This window comes from Barbatula barbatula, assembly GCF_947034865.1.
Source record: "Barbatula barbatula genome assembly, chromosome: 10".
Classification (NCBI taxonomy): Eukaryota; Metazoa; Chordata; class Actinopteri; order Cypriniformes; family Nemacheilidae; genus Barbatula; species Barbatula barbatula.
In genome coordinates, this window is record NC_136773.1 from 13,932,998 (window position 1) to 13,952,857 (window position 19,860).

The 19,860-nt window shown below is 39.8% G+C and overlaps 1 protein-coding gene across 2 annotated transcripts in view; it reads right to left on the reverse strand.

Moving 5' to 3' along the window:
• b3gat1a (beta-1,3-glucuronyltransferase 1 (glucuronosyltransferase P) a) overlaps positions 1–19,860 on the reverse strand; it is a 63,324-nt gene that overhangs the window by 20,523 nt on the left and 22,941 nt on the right. For both annotated transcript variants that reach the window (XR_013787174.1, XM_079465361.1), the window contains exon 2: positions 16,206–16,413. The gene's annotated coding sequence lies outside the window, so the exon portion shown is untranslated. The remainder of the gene's footprint in view (positions 1–16,205; positions 16,414–19,860) is intronic.

The following is a 19,860-nucleotide window of genomic DNA, read 5'->3' on the forward strand; positions in this document are numbered from 1 at the left end:
GACAAACTGTGCATTGTACTCGAAATTGCTCGGTTTGGTAAAAAATCCCAGAAACGATTCCAGATTTAGGGGGGCCAGTGGGGTGGCCAAGTGTGCTGACACAGGGCCACTGGCCTTCTCTGCTCCCCCTAGAACTGCTCCTGCCTGTAGGCATGCATCAGTCACTTGAATCTGATACAGGCTTCAAGCGGTAGGCAGTGGAGAGAGATGAAAAGGGGTGTCACATGAGCCCTTTTGGGCTGTTGCAAGACGATGCGTGCTGCTGTGTTTTGAACCAGCTGGAGTGGTTTGAAAGCCTTTGCAGGAAGACCAGCAAGGAGAGCATTGCAGTATACTACTTGAGTAAAGCTACTATACACCTTTGCTTTAACATTAAGCCAAAAGTCTTGCACATAGTGAACAGCTCTATCCGTGTCCTTCCTTAGTCAGCTCTTTATTTGTATGCATCAGCTCTGTGCTGTCTTCCGCTCAGCTTGTTAAATAACCTAATCAGCCAGTAGGAGATGGAAGAAATGCTATGCCCACTTTGATTTAAAGGGGAGAATTTTTCAGTAAGGGTAAGTAAAGTAGGACTGGGCCATTTGCAGAGAGATAGAACTGATTGATGGTGAGAGTCCTGTCTTCAGCATACCAGCTCAGTACTGACGAGAGATTCAAAGCCTCCCAGCAAACACGTGTATGTGGGGCCCACATGGGTTGTAAATGGGCTACAGGGGTACAGACTGGGCATGGGCTCAAAATGGGCATCTTATCTGGGGCCCACTTGGGCGACCCAGATAGGACCTACATGGGTGAACCCAGGTGGGCTCCCCATGTGGTTTCTAGTTGGGTAATTCATGTGAAATGTGTGCATGGGTTTAAAATGGGCTACACTTATGTCTTTTCACAAGGAGTATTATTTAATTAATTTGTTTCTTTTTCTAGCCAAATTTAGTAGGTATAGCCATGGGCTCAAAATGGGCATCTTATCTGGGGCCCACTTGGGCGACCCAGATAGGACCTACATGGGTGAACCCAGGTGGGCTCCCCACGTGGTTTCTAGTTGGGTAATTCATGTGAAATGTGTGCATGGGTTTAAAATGGGCTACAGTTATGTCTTTTCACAAGGAGTATTATTTAATTAATTTGTTTCTTTTTCTAGCCAAATTTAGTAGGTATAGCCATGGGCTCAAAATGGGCATCTTATCTGGGGCCCACTTGGGCGACCCAGATAGGACCTACATGGGTGAACCCAGGTGGGCTCCCCATGTGGTTTCTAGTTGGGTAATTCATGTGAAATGTGTGCATGGGTTTAAAATGGGCTACAGTTATGTCTTTTCACAAGGAGTATTATTTAATTAATGTGTTTCTTTTTCTAGCCAAATTTAGTGTCCACAAATGTACATTTCGAGGAGACAAACCTATATAGGTGTTAAGGCGGAAATCCTATCTAATTCAATGTAATGTTTAGAAAATATAAAAGTATTTTGTTACTTAGTGTTAATTTAACATTTTTAATTGTTTTATTTTGATATTGCTATAATTTAAATATTGTGTTTGGTTTTTTTATGTATTTGAATAATGTACCCAACATTTATATTTGAATAAAAAAAGAATGGTCTTCACTGCGCAGAACCATTGGCGTATGTCATCAAAGTACCGCGAGATGCAGCCGCAGAAAGATCCGGTGAGATTTCCTTTAGCAATTCCCCTCCCCCTATAAGTATTTGAATCGCGCCGCCAGCATTTACCTGCACGTCCACAGACTTGGCTGAACTTTGCCTGCAGTTTATAGAAGGTAAGAATTACAAGTTAAACAAATATATATATATACACAATGTATATACTCTTTAAGTATGAAAATACTGTTTCATTATGGTTCAAAAACGTAGTTTTGATTCTTGTCATGATCGAATGAAGACAATATCGCGTCATATTTTTCTTATTTCTGGCGCCAATGCTAAACGATAATGCTGTAAATTATGCCTTTGTTCCCAACGCCATCTAATAGTTCAAGACACGAAAAAGCTTATACTTAAACTACAAGTTTGGCACCATGCGGTGTGCTCACGATCGAGGAAGATTAGCGTTATAACAATTAGATCAGGGCTCATAGCAGAGAAGCTAGTATACTCTAGTGTATAAAGCAGCTTGGGACAGATCTCTGTCAATAATTAACAAATAGGCTTTAACAACTTTTAACAATACACAAAAATAAAACATTATTTCATATTTATCATGCAAACAAATCGTTCTGCAAGGGCACATGGAGAAGATGGGTAAAAGACTCTTTAATTTTAAATCTTGATGTTTGGCGCCAGAATGCTAACCTGACACCCGTTGTTTTAACTGTGAAAAGTGGAATCATGGTTGAGTAATTATTGTCTTTTCACAGGGCTGTTGGGAGAGAGAGGAACGAGGACTGAGGAGCTGCACAGTTTTTTTTCTACGATTATAATACACAAAGTTGTAAATGTAAATATGTTTTTTTTAAATTCTAAATGTACATGTGTTTTATAAAGTTTGAATTTATATTTTATGTATGAATGATGTATGTATGATTCAAAAGAAGTTTTAAATTGAAATAAACTTTGCTTAAAAGCATACACTGCTTGGTTTTGATTCATTGAATACCTTTAGGATTTTTATAAGATAAATGTTTGGATTTAGCGTAAAATAATTTAACCCATACAAACTATACAGTATATACAAATAAATTAGCCCATATGTATACTAACTGTGGCCCATAGGAGACCCATATAAGACCTAGCTGGGTCCCATCATTAACCCATCTAGGCATACACCTGTAGACACCAAATGGGAGCTATCTGGTTAACCCAAGTGGGGCCTGTATGGTGTCCATTAAGGGCCCATCATAAGCCCATGTGGGCTAACACATGTGGGGCCACCATGGAAACTGCGGACAAAATTAGCTGGGTCCCAGTTGGGTTGCCCAGGTGGGCCCCAGATATCAGCCCAAGTGCAACCCATTTGGGCCCCACATGGTTGTGTTTGCTGGGCTATAGCCTCAAGATGGCCGTGTCGCATTGAGAATAGTGCCAAAACCTGTCCTCCTTCCACTATTTCATTTACTTTCAGTGTGCTGAATGTAATCGCAAAAGGCAGACACTAAATTAATCGTGAGCCCAGATATAGCGGAGAATGAAATCGATGGGGAGATGCGGAGTGGAGATGTATATAAAATCTCTCTGCAACTTAAAGCCACCTAACATTCAAGTTTTAGCCATTAAAGATACTTCATAAACAAACAGGTCTCTATGAAAAAGGAGTTATAATTATTGTCGTTTAAGAGATTTACTTTTTTGTCTATGCTAAAGAAAGTAAACTCTATCTAAATCTGCCAGACCTTTCCTTTAAAAAAGGATGGGTTATTTTCAACCCAGCACTGGGTCAAAAATGGATGAACCCAGGGCTAAATATGTGCCGAAGCCGGATCCGGCACCTCCGAAATCCAATCTGGCACCTCCGTTTGACAGATCCCACTCCTCAGGCGCTAGTTGAAAATGTTTGTGCTGACCTGTTGCATGCATATGTTTAGTCAAAAAAGCATGTATAAGCAATAACTATTTTATTTTGATAATGAACAGGCTGTCAAGTTTGAGATGTTGGAATATTGTGTGTGCACGCAAGGCGTGTGTGGCACAATCGCTTACTCATAATGGCAGAAACAACTTTAAAAACTCTGCAATGATTTATGGAATAATGCTGTGAAGAGATGCAGAAATGTTGTGTTTACATGCACAAATATTCACAACATCATCATTATGACAATTAACTGTTTCACCTTAACGCGCATTTGAAATAAAATCCTGTTCATTTCTTTGATAATTCTGAGATTATCTTCGCATTTGCTTTTCCATTTAGGCTTTTTTGCGCATTTTCAAAATATTTAATAATAATTATAATGTCGAGAAATGCACACCTGCCAAATTATGCAGGGTAGCCTTTCCTTGAACAACACCAGTACCTCGGAATTTACAAATGAAGCACTGGATGAACCCTACCATTGGGTTATAAATTAAACTGTGTTAGGTTGTTTTAACCCATAGTAGGGTCAAATCAGAAAAGATATGGGTTGATTTAACCTTTATGACCTGACGTTGGGTTAAAAATAACCCAGCATTTTTAACATGAACAACACGAGTGAACAATTTGGAACACAATTGTTTTCTAAAGGGAGCAGAATACTGATGAACAGATTGCGGTTATATCCGCGGGCTCTGCGGATAATCCGCGGGTGGGGCGGGTTGGGTATCTGATAAAAAAACATTCTGATTAATTGCGGGTGGGGTGGTGGATAAGATCAGTCATTAATAATGCAAATACTAACTACATGCTCTGAAATATGAATGTGTTTTAAATGCATCTTCATCAGACAAATGAAAATCTGAATATCATAGTTTGTGTGTCTGAGTTGCAATGACAGAAACAGCGATTATCTCATTAAAGTCTGAAGGGAGCTATAAAGCCTGTGTTTATTTTAAAAAATGTGGGCAAAGCCAAAAGTATTTATTTAAAAGCAGCCTAAGATCAGTGTATTATTTATCAGAGATGCGCAAATTTGCTCCTACGTCAAAAATGAATGATCCACTGACTTCCTACTTAAAAACTAAGAATTGGATTTGGAATTAATAATGTTATGGTCGGGTGCCGATATCTAGATCAGAGAAAATTACATTTTTCTACATACTTTACAGTTACTTTTAAACAACAGTAAAGTACTGTAAACTAAACAAAAAAAAAGAAACCAACAGTTGGGGCATAAATTAACCTATGATGGGATATTTAACCTCAAAATGCTGAGTCAACCTATAGTTGGGTCAAATATGAAAAAACTTCTAGGTTAATTTAGCCCAACGGCTAAGTTTGTCACCTTTTAACACAGTGCTTGGTTGAAAATAACCCAGCATTTTTAAACTCTATGAAAATTGATTGAAGATTTTTGTATGTGGGCTTGGTTATAACGGCAGATAATGGTATACGGTCAATTTACCATTGTAACTGTACTTTCTGTATCCAAGTAATATAGAAAGTACAGTAATATCTCATTACACCTGCTTTTTATTTAGCCAAGCTATTGTTACAAACTCCGGTCCTGATGCTGTAAATAGCCATAAAACCCTTTAAATCTCATACAAAATTCAACCTTTAGAGTTTACATTAGCAAACACAGTGGTCTGATCTTTAAGCACCCTACAGTGATGAGGGCCATCTGTCTGACCACGATAATATACAAACGACTTTGAAGTATTTCATTAATCACATGGTCAGTGGTCATTAAAGCACAACCCTCTGCGTTTTCTTAATAAGAGACCGCTGAAGTGAACTGTTGTCTGGACGCTGGTGAAAGCCATCCGGCTCTGATCTTTAGCTCACTGATTGCAGCATCTTCAGCTGCAAACACAAAGCTAATCAGACTGGGTGAGAGCAAAAAGAGCAGGTCCTCTAATGAGCGAGATCTTCAGAAATCTTCACTCGGGGGACTACTCTGACTCATAGCATAAACATACAGGAAAAGGAAATTCTGGATTTTAAATTTGATTGTTGCTAATTAAACCATAGGGAAATCACCTGAGGTTGAAAAGTTTCCCGTTCCAAGCTTTTTAGCTCCCGGATAGAGACTAATTGGTGTAGGTTTAAATAAAGAGTGAGGGGATGTGACTGTGTTATTACCTAAAAGGAAGGCAGTTGTCTTGATAACATTTTAGCATGAGGGTTATACACATAGTAAGCTGACATAATACTCTGCTCTTAAAGAAGCTTTTTCTGGAGTAAAGCACTGCATAGGAAAATCCTAGATACTAAACACAGGCATAGTTTACCCCAAAGTTATAATTCCGTCATTATTTATTCACCCTCTTGTCATTCGAAACATGTATATGACTCTTTCTTCTGTGTATCACAAAACAAGAAAGTACACAAGAAATGACAGTAAACGATTGAAAGAATTGTAATTTCGGGGTGAACTATCTAGTCTAGATTGCAACTATTCAACTTGCCATTTTTTGTGTGCCATATGCATCAGCCAGAAAATACGTAAATATCAATTCAAAAGGTTCTTGGCATTACACTTTGATACTTTTCAGTAAATAACGAAGATAAATCATGCAGTTTTATCCAAAGCCACTTAGAATGCATTCAAACATTTGATCAACAAGTGTGTTCTCTGGGAATCAAATCCACGAGCTGCCACCACAATACTCTACCATTCGAGCTACAGAAACACTTATAGGATCACATATAAACTGTATTTACCACGTTCGAGAGGTTTAGGATCACATTTGCCTATTTGTCATTATCAAGCCCCATAATCCCGAGACCTTCACACACCAATTAAAATAATTTATACTGCAACACACAGAATAGTGCCCTGTGCAATTTTCCATGCAAGCATCAATACCATTCTGTTGCTCTGTTAATTGCATAATTACTCAGACTGATGTTGTGAGTGATTTTGTCCTTTAGCTTGCTGTCACACGCTTTGAACCCTAGGTGTGCCACTCCAAACCACAGGACCACAGTGATTTACACTGATGCCTTCCTTAATGATCCAGGTAATTAAAGTGTACAATCATTAGCACTAACTCTCTTAAACCCACTGCCAACTGGCCTACATGAGCAACCATCTAAAATAACATTATTGTGTTTGAAACCAATTCCAAGAAAAAGACGAAAAATTTTGTACATCACTTTCTTCAAGAGAATCCAGAGAGCACCCGACTGCATGGAAATAAATGGAGATGAGTTTTTAAAGACTGCACATGGGTTCAGAAAAACCCCTTTAATGTGAAATCTGCTGCCAAAAGGGTCGTAAAAACCCTCTTTTATACTCTTGCACATTTGCATTGCTGCATTTGTACCGTGCTGTAGATCGAGAGAAGAAAGACGGTCTCAGATGGAGCCCTGCCAGCATCACGTTCACCAGGGACTGCAGATCCATTTGACCCAAACGCCACGCATTCATTTCCACATCATTACATCCCATAAAAAGCGAGTAGCGCATGCTTGAACTAAAAATAGTATAACTGCCACTGTATTACTCACAGTATGATCTCTGACTTTCTGCAGAAATTAATCAGAAATCATTCAGTTTTTATTTCAATGTGAATGTGACATTTAAAACAGCCTGATTTATGGTCAGCCTGTGACAAATCAAAAATAATTCATGCTTCTGTTAGTAAAGGACGTGCTCTGTCATCGCACCCGTCACGAGTTATACAATGTGCTTCCACCCCAGAGGTTATGTCCTTGAACGAGGAAATGTTATACCGCACGCTTCGCCTTTTGACCGAATGATTTTCACGTCTCAGCTTACATTTTCTGGCATTCTACAGTCAGCAATGCAGCGACTGCTTATGCCAAAGTCACATTTTAATACACTCAGCGGCAGATTAATATGACAGAAGGCAAGAATTGCTGACAAGCAGAGATGCCGGGTATCGGCAGCTGCAGAGGTGTGGTGTCAGTGCTTCAGAGTGACTTTGCAGGGAAAGTTGACACCTGACTGGCTTCTTAAGTCACTGTAGCAACACTACCAGTGTTAGCGTGTATAAATTGTGGCGCTGAACAAGCAGAGAGTGAAGATAAGAGACAGGATACCAAGAACAGCCTGCAGTTAGAGAAAGGGGAATAGAAACATCTCTATGACAAAATAATTACAATGGTTGCATTTTGTTATTAAAAGCTTTTTTTCAAATAAAAAAATAAACACTACAAGCATGGTAACACTTCAAAATCAGATTGTATTTGTTCACATTTTAAAATCAAAAGCTTGATCTGTTAACAATAGTTATGGCACAATAAACTAACATGAACAACGATTAGTTATTAAAGTTAATATAACCAGTCTTAATTAACATTTAAATAATATACTTTGTATAATTAAAATGAATACGTGCTAAAAATCTACATTATTTTTTGTTAGTTCATTTTAGGCAATGCAACAAATTTCTAATGTTGACAAATACAACCTTATTGTTAAGTGTAACCAAAATCTTCACTTTTTAACGCCACAATTTCGTTGCTATTTCATCTAGGTGCAGATGTTTTCATTTTGAAAATGAAAAGTTTACAGTTACAGTGATTGTGTCTTTCTTAGATGCTATTCTAGTAATCTCTTGTCTAAATCTAAAAGCATCCGTGTGAGGAGGTTACCATTAACAGCCAAATTTGTGAGGCAGGTAACACTCACCTCTGACTAAACCATTTAAGCGTACAAGGGGAGAAAACAAAAGGTCTAATAGGATACTGAATGATGACTGGTAATGGCTATGGAGGAGAGTAGTGCATCTGGAAAGGACTGATTTAATTGAGTTGAGGATGTGAAAGATGCCATGGGGGTGGCTTCACTGGTTATGTATTCAACCTAAGGTCTGCTTACTTCTGGAGTATAGTGGTAGGAAAAAATATTATGCTGTCTGTCTCCATTTCTCTGTATGGTATTTCATTTTATTAATGTGGTCAAAACTTACCTCTGGCATTTGTCATTTTATTTAAAATATTACTTTCAATGTTTATCATTAATTTACGTCTATTTTTGAGTATATTGTATAAGAGGTCTACTGAGTTTGTCTTAGCAGGCCAAGATGAGATGGGTGAGCTTGCGTGACAGTAAGTATTCTGCAAAAAATACTTAAGTCCAGCAAAGAACATTCGTTATGTAAGATAACAGTCCAACGTCATGATTTGAAGAACAGCAATTCAAGGAATAATGCACAATGCAAAGAAGTTGATGCTTTTCTCACTTGTAAAGCTGTTGCCTGACTGGTTTATTTGGAAAAGGGATAAAATACATGAAACAGTGCTGAATTTATTCCCAACAGCTGAGGGACAGAATATAAAAGATTGATTGCTCTCGTGCTGCACAAGATTAAAATTCATCCCTGATTTAGCAACGCTCCAATATTGAAGTCCAAATAAAAACTTCTTAAGCTTACACATGAATGACCATGTGCTTCTGACTTTGTGCATGGCCAAATATATTACACAACAGCATATATATATATATAAATATATAAAAAAATATGTATAAATATAAGAGTCATGTCTAGTCCAGAGCGAAAATGTGTGCCTCCTTGTCAGAGGTTCCTTAACCAGCTGGACAGACATGAATTCTGTTTTGAGTGCTTGGGGATTGATCATGCTACCCTGGGACTAGAGGGAGAATGCGAACTCTAAGATGAATTTGACGGAAGCTGTTTCCCCTGTGCACTAGCCGAGCCGCAACATCCTCATGTTCGCTTCCGAAGCGGGCCCTGGCACTTCTTCGGATCGGGCAGAGGACGAGGCATCCCTTGTTTCTGCAGGCTTGGAGTGCGCCGCCTCAGGGCGTTCCTCTCACGACGCAAAAGCATTGGAACAGCTTCTTGGGCAGTGACGAATGCAGTCAACTGTCTTAAGCGCAACTGGCCGCAGGAACAAGAGACCCCAAAGCATTTGAATCTAGATGACAGGGGGGCCAAGGAGATGAGCCAAAAAAAGGGGCCCTCCCCTTTTTTGAGGATCTACACACCGAGGTATCTCGGTCATGGCAGAGACCTCATTCCTCCCGTGTTTTTGTGCCGTCAATGCTGATTTACTGACTATTGTCTGCGCGAGACCACGGGGGTACACAATGGTGCCCTGTGTGGAAGAGTGCACTGGTGGGGAAGGCTTTTATCGCAAGATGCTAACGACAGACGCTTCCCTCATGGGTTGGGGTGCGGTCTTAGATGGCCATCCAGCCCAAGGGATCTGGAGAGATCTTCTCGATTGGCACAACAATTGCCTCAAAATGATAGCTGTTTTTCAGGCCTTGAAATACTTTCTCCAGCAGTTACGAGGCTACCATGTCCTAGTGCGGATGGACAACACTTCAGTAGTCTCGTACATAAATCACCGGGGTGGGCTGCGGTTGCACCACCTGAACAAATTGCCCCAGCAGATCCTGCGCGGGGCAGAGGGGAAATTCCTGTCTCTCAGAGCGATTCACAGCAAGACAAGACAAGCTGATACGAAAGGGGAATGGAAACTCCACCCTGAGATAGTCAGACAAATCTGGGATAGCATATTACGAAGCATAGGTGGACCTCTTTGCTACCCAGGAGACAGCACAATGTCCCCTCTACTTCTCTCTGAGTCATCCAGCTCCCCTGGGTCTGGACGCGATGGCCCAGACGTTTTTTACGCATTTCCTCTGATAGCTCTGCTCCAGGGAGTCCTATGAGAGTCCGTCACCAGGGGTCCCAGCTTTTAATGATAGCTCCCTGTTGGCCAACCAGTATCTAGTTTTCGGATCCCTCCTCGACGACACACCATGAGTGATCACAGTCAGGAGGGATCTCCTGTCACAAGCACACGGGATACTTCACCCCTGTCTAGAGCTTTGGAATCTCCATGCCTGGCCCCTAAAGGGCACCAGATGAGAGGTTCGGGGCTTCCGACCGATGAAGTAGAGACTATTTTAAGTGCTAGGGCTTCCTCCACCAGAAGGGCCTACGCCCTTAGATGGAGCGTTTTTTCTTCCTAAAGTTCCGTTCTCCACTGTGCTTCCGGTTGTTCTGGAGGCCTTCTGTCCTCCACCTGTTCACGACGTTGGAGCAACAACGACTACACCTACTGTGTCCATTATGCGCTCTTCGGAATTACATCCACAGCACTAGCCAGTGGCGTAGATTGAAGCAGCTTTTCATGTGTTATGGGAGCCGCAACAAAGGGGCAGCTGCCACCAGGCAAACAAACATTGTCTGGATGTCCATGATACTCTAGGCTCACACGTCCTGGAGTCTAAATCCCAGAGTCACGTCTTATCCCTCTTCTTGGCTTGTGCACACATACCACACAACCTTGGGGGGTCCAGACACCTCCAGTGCAGCGGTGTTGGTATTCTCCTTCCCATAGCATTTGATTCGCAGCATCAGGAGTATTTTTTTATAGGGAACGTCTCGGGTTACTTGGCTGTAACCCTGTTCCCTGAAAAAGCAGGAACGAGATGATGCACCTCAATGCCGCACTGTAGGCATGCCGGACGTCCTTTCATACAAAGTTGGAACCTGAATACGAGTTCGCACCACGCGTATTTATAACCTGCAGGTGCTGGTGTAATTAGCCACGTCACCTGTCAAGGTTATTTAAAGCCAGAAAATGTTGCCGTGTTTGACACACGTGCTTCACAATCGGCTGAATAAAGACGTTCTCCCATGGCGCTTGAAACGCAGCATCTCGTTCCCGCTTTTTCAGAGAAAAGGGTTACAGCCAAGTAACCCGAGACGTGCACATTATATAAACCTGAAAAACAACTTCTTTTTTTGTTGTTGCTTGAAAACTAGACTATAATTTTAAGGAGAGCTACTGGTCTATTGCTGCAGGGCATCAAACCCAGAGAAGATTTGGATGAAGTCTCAGCAGGGAAGGTTCTTGTCCCTCATGTTCTCTCTTAGGCCTGTCATACAGTTAGTTCTCTTTCAATCGACTTTTGGAAAGTCTTCAATGACACAGTTTACATTTACTTCATCAGCTTATTAGAACTCTGTTAAGTTCTTTGCCACAGAAGCCCAATTGAATTCGGTCAGTTGAAGCAATTTGGTTAAAAAACATTAAATCTGACCTATAACATTTAATGCCAAGGCATGCATGTCACCTACATAATACTCACGTCCCTCTTCCAATTTATTTCCCATTAACGGCTTCCTCACTTTTGTAATCATAAAACTCTTCTTCCGTTCAGACATTACTATGCAGACATTATTCAGTTTGCCTTGTTATGTACCTGTAACTGTGCAAACAGACCAACAGTTTTGGGCAGTAGCGTCGCTACAAGTAGTGACGCTACTAGCTTAACTACATTTTTCAGTAGCGTGGTGGTAGCGTCGCTGTTTTCTCAGTCAAATAGCTTTTCAGTAGCGAAGCTCTTTCGTTGATGCAAAAATTATAATTATACAACAATTGTAATTGTTTATTGAATAAACTATTGAACTGAACATGGAGATTACACTGATTACACTGGGACTGTTTTGACTGTCAACTTTGGGGTGTAGAAGAATAAAAAACTAATTTTCAAGTCCTCTGGTTTAGGAAATAATTTAAAAGTTGCCTTATCTGTTTTTTATCTGATGCAGGGAAAATGCCTGCCAATCTGTTTGAATAAAAGTTTTATTGATTACTGAGAAAGCATTGATTTGGAATGAAGTTATTTCAATATAAAAAAAATATTTAAAAAAACTGCTTTGATGTAGTAAACTACTTTTGCCATGTTGCTGTAGCTTAGCTTGCTATATTTCCCAGGGGGGTAGCTTCAGTGTAGTGAAGCTTTATTTAATGTAGAGTAACTGATAGCTTAGCTCATTACATTTTTCAAGTAGCTTGCCCAACACTGCAGACCAACATCTTGCTGTAAACCCTTCAAACTGAAAAATGTCTCCAACGCTTAAACATGCCCCCAAAGGGTGGAATAAAACACAAAGAAAGGAGAAAAGATTAAGTGGATTTACTATACATGCTATGGCTCATTTACTTGCATTGCTTCCAATCATGCCAATGCAAAGAAAAATCATGTCGCGGTTGAATACCCTTAGCCTCCACAAACATACACACTAACAACCCACAATGGCATGGTTGTCTCAGTCGCAACCACGAATGTCCGTCACAGAAATTGAGAACAGAGAACATTTGTCTAACACACAGCCATAAGTACTCTCTGTAGCATCGCGGCGAGCTATAATTTAACATCAAGATATCAGAAGTCCAAGATACAAGGATTTTCTGATGATATCCGATCAATCAAAGGCTCAAAGGTTGCATCCCGCTTCAAGGGGGAACGTTTCCTATTCATATCCTAATGAATAGATAAAGAACAGCCTATTAATAGATGTTCTTGTGGGTCTACAGAGGAATGGTTTAGAGTTATGTTCCGCTTGCGTAGTTGTAGCACAGATGAGCTTTAAAAAGAGGCATAAAAGAGATTTAAAAAGAGACCGAGGTAATGTATTGTATTCTTTTTATCTTACATAATCCAGAATAGGTACATGTACAGTATACAAAGTTGTCATGTAAGATGGCTGTGTATCATTAGTAACAACTGTTTGCTAGATATAACCTCAAGGGACGAGAGAAAGGGTTAAGAAATGAACTGACACTTCAATGATGAGAGTAAACGATCCTGCAAGGCCAGCGAGAAACAAACAGATGTCAAATCATATTAAATGGCTGTGTCCACAATTGAGAAGCTAACCGAAAAACAAGCTAGTTACTTCACTTAACATGGTGCTCTGAGCATAGAAATAAATGGGCCTGTGTGTCTTCTTAGTATAAATTATCCACGTGCCTCTGGGTTCTAAGGCCCTGCTAACATTATAAGTGATAAACCCGTGTGGTGATAAATCTTTATAGATTCTTAGCTTCCAGAAAGCAAATTAAAACAGACAGATGATATACAGATAAATAACAGATGACATTTTTTAGCAAGACCAGTGGATAGATGCCCTACAAGAATATCCAGTGAGCTCTTGTATAATGAGACATATAATTATCCCTGTGGGTGGAATGTATGGGCAGATGTTACTCCATTTGTGCTCGGCTGATGGGGTCAAAGTCACAGCACATCTATTTCAAACTGCTTCAACTTTCTGTCAGTTGATGGACCGCATAAGTGAAACGCATTATAGCCAATCACTGTTTAGATGTTGACTCCAGTGTAATTAGCATATACTACCATAATAGGATGCAGCGTGTAGCTTAAGAATTATGCTTTGTGTATTTTTGTTATTTTTTGTTGAGGGTTCAAATTTTCTTTATTTAAATTTGCTACAGTACATACCTATGACCACTATTTGCCTAGAGCATTGTGTTATTAACACAAAGGTTGTGGGTTTCGATTCACGGAAAAAAAACCTACTGATAAAAATGTAGTAAATGCATTAAATAACACAAACTAACAATGAGGAATATTTATTTTCAGCATTTTGTTGATCTTTGTTAATATCAGTACTCACTCTGCATTAACTAATGTTAACAGATATAGCTTATGGTTTCAAGAATGTATTGGTAAATGCTGAAATGGATATGAATTAAGATGAATAAATGCTGTACAAGTACTGTTCATTGTCAGCTCATCTTTGCTAATACATTAACTAATGTTAACAACTACAACCTTATTGTAAAGTGTTATCAAAAAAGGTACGGTTCGAATGCAGTGAAATCGCAAGAGATAACAGTGCCAAATGGTTAAATGTAAATGTTGACAGACGAATATGCAAATTTGTCTTATGGTGTGACTGCAGAACTTCAACAATAAAGACAAATCTCTCTTATATGATAAATATAAATATTAATAGTATAAACAATATAAAATGAACAGTTTGTCCTCTAATTTTTGCTGTCACACATCACAGGACACATGTAAGATTTGTTCGTCAACTACAAAAGTTTGTCTATAACAGTGTGTTAGCTCATAGTGTGGAATAAGTGCTGGTGTGTTAGATTCAGGCACAACAGCTGCTGGATCTCTGGTGTTAATTAACTTCAGGTAGCCTACTGCAGATCAGCACTGGTCTCAGTTCAGCTGCACTCTCTCGCTCAAGCTCCACAGGAGCAGAATGCACTGGCAGAACACTGCTGCGTTTGAAAGGACACTCTTTCCGTTGCATTTATCATATCCGCAACCTCCTGGTGCTTTCAGGCCGCGTACACGCACCTTTGTTTGTCTGTGTGTGTTTATGGCAGCCATTGTGCGGCTGTCTTATCTAAATCTGCTAGACTCGTCTGACACTCATTTAGCAGGACTATAGAGTGTGAGCAGACTCTCATGAGCGGACGGGAGATGCATGACGGCCGAACTGTCAGAAGATTGATCGGAGAGCGGCCTGATTAGCCATCCATTCTTTCAGGAAACAAGACTGTAATGGATTGTCTTTTATGGAGTCTAGAATTGCCATTCTGCTTATTTGGTGCTCGTGAGAAGGGCAGCCAAACACAAATGTACTGAAATTACCAAGTCAAACTATGGCGGTGATGAATGCACCTTCTCCTTTAACAAATTACCATTACATTGGAAATGTCAAGCCACCACCTGAATGATCTGTGAAAGTAATGGAATTGGCTTCAGATGGCAGGTAGGCTATAAACAAACGCTTAATATGCATTATACACAACATACAATGCTGTTTGCAACCCATTTACTTATGTAATCTGACAAATATCAAAGTGAACATGTTTATTGTTGGATTTGGGTCTTATGTAAAACAGCAAATGTGCTATCTGCTGCTATCACCATAAAGTATTACAGATTTAAACAGTCGATATACAGAAAACTCCATCCAGTTAACGTAGACCGAGGGCCTTCAGCACTCCGACCCCCTACCTTCATCTCACATGTTTATTTTACAGACACTAGACACTACCATACTCAAAGTAAAAGGCAGAGGTAAGATATTCCACAGAAATCTACAGCGAGCCGAGGTGGCTCGGATGAGCCATAGCAAACCGTAAAAACACACAGAACCATGTTATACATCATTTCAATAATTTACAGCATAAAGTTACAATATGTTGACATTATACATCGCATACATACACACTGACCGAAACACTAACATGCCTTAGTCTTGCTTCAGGCATTTTCTGATCACAACAATAGCATGACATCGCATGCAATATTTCAATCACATGAAACTGGTTTCAATCTGCTGTAGTGTTGCTGAGTCTTGAACACATCCCAAGTATAAGTCAAAGTCAAGAAAGATGGATCTGTTTACATTCACTGCTGTTATGTTGATAATTAATACAGTGCTGAAATCTTGCGTTAATGAATAATAAGTATAACCAGGGGTCAGCTGTGGCCTAATTGTTAGAGCGTTGGGCTTGTGATCAGAAGGTTGCTGGTTCTAATCTCAGTGCCAGCAGGTCATGACTGAAGGGCCCTTGAGCAAGGCACCTTACCCCTGATTGCTCTGCAGTAATGTGCACTGTATAAAACTACTTTGAGAAGTTGAATATATGAATCTATTGTTTCTGTGGCACCAAATACACGAGAAAAAACTCATTGGAAAATACTCCAAGTCTGAGTTTAAAGTAATGAGTTAAAATCCCGGATAATGTTTGACGAACCATTTAATTTGCTCTAATAAACTCTTCCCTGCATTTTCTTTTCTACAGAGCAAGTACAAAAGGGCATAATGAGTGTAATTGCAAAGGCAGAACCGAGGCTGGCAGTAGCAGTAGAGGATACTCACGAGTAATAGTTTGCCCTTTCTCCCGCGGCCAAAGTGGACACTTCACTGATCCCAAGACTCAATAATCCTCACTAGTCCCTCGCAGACCGGCGGGGGTCTGGAGCACGGAAACGGAGGATGTTTCTCAGATTGCCAGGGGCCGTCCGGTCCTCTGAGAGGCAGCTGCTGGCATCCAGACCACGTGGGCCGTCACGTCCTCAGCAGGCGGCTGTGGAGACAAGAGCGATCATCTGTGAGGGAGAGAATGGCTCATTCTCATTCTGAGACAAAGACGCGCATTGAGGGCCAGAGGACAAGAGGAGGACAGATTTTAAGCAGGCGTCCTTCATTACAAGATCTTGTTAACGGTGGGAAATCTGTATAAGGGTAATTGTGAGCCATTGGCTGTGGAATACTGAATTGTTTTTCAAATCTGATTTTATAAGAAAGACTGTCAGTATTATCATTTTGGATTTGTTGGGACGGGGTTGTCACTATCTACATCAGTAATAGATCAGATAACAAGCATTGGAAGCATTATTTTATTTTACATATTCAGGCCCAAAGTTTAAACTTTATCATGTTCATAATGTTAGCACACAGTAAAACATTTGTGCTGTTAGAGATAAAAAAATACTTGAATACATCCAAAATATAAATAGAGTTAATAATAAAATAGACTTTCTGCTGAAACTAGCCTTAAGGGAAGTTGTGATTCTGTTTTTTCCAGCTCTTTGTTGCTTAATATGGACGTCCTTTTGTTGCTATCCATTTGTGTATAGGCCTATAGATGAATGTGGAAGCATCTTCTGTCAGTAAAGTATATTGTGTGCACCAGGCTTTAAAACCTTTATTGATTCAACATAAAAATGACACGTCTGTTCACAAATCAAAACAGACTCAAAGGAATTTCATTTAGGTTCTTGGAAAAGGTACCAAATTACCAGGATTCATTCTAATATTGGAAAAAGTCTAAAGATCAATCAAGTAAACAAGTAGTTGAAAATTCTGTATTGCCATCTCTGTTTAAAACAATTGCATCTTCATATGTGTATCGGAAAAACAATACTGTATATGCAATACATGTGCTTATATAATAACAGCGGACAGAGGCAGCTCATTTCACTTGCACAAAAATCATATCCGTGCCTTATTTTTTATAACTTATGAATAAGAATGTAAAATTACTTGAGTTGACACATTCACTTTGACAATGCTAGTATGCTTATTTACACAATCATTTCCCAGAAACCGATAAATGTGTCTGCTGAGAGTCACGTCATGTGTTGACAGTAAGAAACGTACCGTCTGATGTGACCAGTGAGATATGAGGGGGGGGGGATTAGTATTGATCAAGTGTGCCAGCCCACAGACGCAGGGGATAAATTCACAGTCCATTGTTGTCACAGAGCTCCCCCACTCCACCATACATTCAACACTTCTAACCACATCATCTACGCTATAAATCCAGCGCAAAGGAACTTGAAAGTGTGTTTGTCTGCAAAAACTGCTCCTGGACCATTTTGCACATCTGCATCTCTGAAATGTACAAATCTTATACAGTCGTTTTTTGTCTCCATGGAAACCATAGCTACCTCTTTATAGAGGGATATGTAGGGGTCCCTGAAGTCTGGGGGGAGGGAGAGAACGTGTATACTTGGGGGAAAAAAATCCATTCCTTTGTTCCATTTCTCAGGTGGCACTTAGAATCTTATGAAGATGTTTTAGTTGTTCAAAACAGATTTATTTACATAATATAAATGCAAACATTATTGTAACGTAATTGTAATTGATTCAGTCTGTCATCAAGTTGCGTAACATTTCCAAATCGTGATGGTCAATTATCTCTGCCGATAGCCTTCTTCAGCTTTCCTAATGTGTCTGTCGTGTTGAAAGAAAAGTTTGAAGCCAAGATTGCATGTTGCGTGCTTTTACATAGCAGGCGGAAAAAATGCAAGAATGCAAAACAACCACAATAGACTTTCTTCTAAATGTTTGATGGGTGCGGTAAACCGATGCTGTGGATAATGACGGGGTCTTGGTGCGCAAGAAGATGTCTGTCATTTACTAGAAAATTGATGGGTTTTGTAATGAAAGAGAAATCATCACCCATCTTAGTCTCATGTAATGATTAATTCAAGTAAGCCCACACAAAGTAAATTGCTCTTTATTCTTTAGTCGGTAGACAACATCAATAATTCACTTCACAGTTTTGGAAGGTGAACATGTGGAAACTTTTCATACACAAACTCAATGGCTTATTTTTTTTATGCAATAAAAGCACAATTAAGGGGCAGTTTCCCAGACAGGGATTAGTTGAATCCAGGACTAAGCCTTAGTTAAATGATTTAAGTCACTTATAAAAAAATACTTTACAAAAAGCTTTACTGGTGTGCATCGAAGTACAAAACAAGAACATATTCAGTGTCAGTGCATGTTGTTTTCGATTATTACACGGCTTGTTGGAGTGCTTGATCCTGATTGGCCAGTTGCGACATTTGCAGGTTTGTTATTCCCAGATAACAACCTCTCAAAACTAATAACACACGGTAACCCGGATGCAGCAAATCATTTTGAATAAAATTATTCAACCAAATTGCCTGTTCATGACATCTGAACGTCATTTCCTACCTTAAAACCGTGAAATGGCTTTTCATCGCAAAAGGTCAGCATTTCATGTCCAGTCTTTTCTCATGTACCAAGTAACCGTGAAAAAAAGAAAATATGCAAGACCAGTTGCCATGACAATGAGTTAACTTCCTACCACTGAACGTCTGCCAATCCACCTGGTGTGGAATGACAGAATGTTTTATAGAGCTCTGTGAGGAGTGGGACATCCTAGCAGTGGGCGTTTGGCTTTTTCACCCTGTCAACCTGAGTTGAATCTGAACCGGAAATCATCCACCTTTTTTCATCTTCACAAAGCTACGAAACAATAGAATGAAATTGACAATAATAGCTTCTGGTCAAGAGGACTCTCATGCACACAAGAAGCATATTTTGTTTTGAGATGGTGTTCGATTGCTCAGAGGCAAAAAGCTTTCACCTTATGCACTGTCTGAAATTGGAACATCTAAAACACATGATTGAATACACGTAGTTGTATCGAGTAGCACCTGAGGAGATTTTCAATGCTCGATGTAGAAACGATGGAAATCTAAAGGACACAGGTGTTCAAACTACAAGAATTTCCACATAGCATGAGCTCTTGATTCAAGAGATCTGTCGGTGATACAAATGCTGATATGTTTGTGCGCCGCACCAACTTGTGTTCGTTCCCGTACATATTTCCTAACCCACCACACAGGAGCTTGTTTGCCAAAAGTCTATATGCCAAAAGTCCAAAGCTGAAACTTTCCCTTTGGTTCCTGGGAGAGGGGTCCGTAAACCCCGCTGGCTGCAAGCTTGCTGATAACATCCATATCTGAGTATAAGCAGTTCTGGCACACCTGCAATTCAGCTCCTGGTACGAGGGTTTCCACAAGGATGGCTCATGCTAAGCAAGTGAAAAAGCACAAAGTTACAGTTTGGGGGTGAGGATAAAATACTTTTTATCTTGAAAACAGATACTGTATGATAGAAAGTATAAATATGAACGAGAGAAAAACTTAGCGAGTATGATCAACCAGGTCAAAGAAAATAATGTTTATTACAGTTTTTATTAGCAGAATTAAAG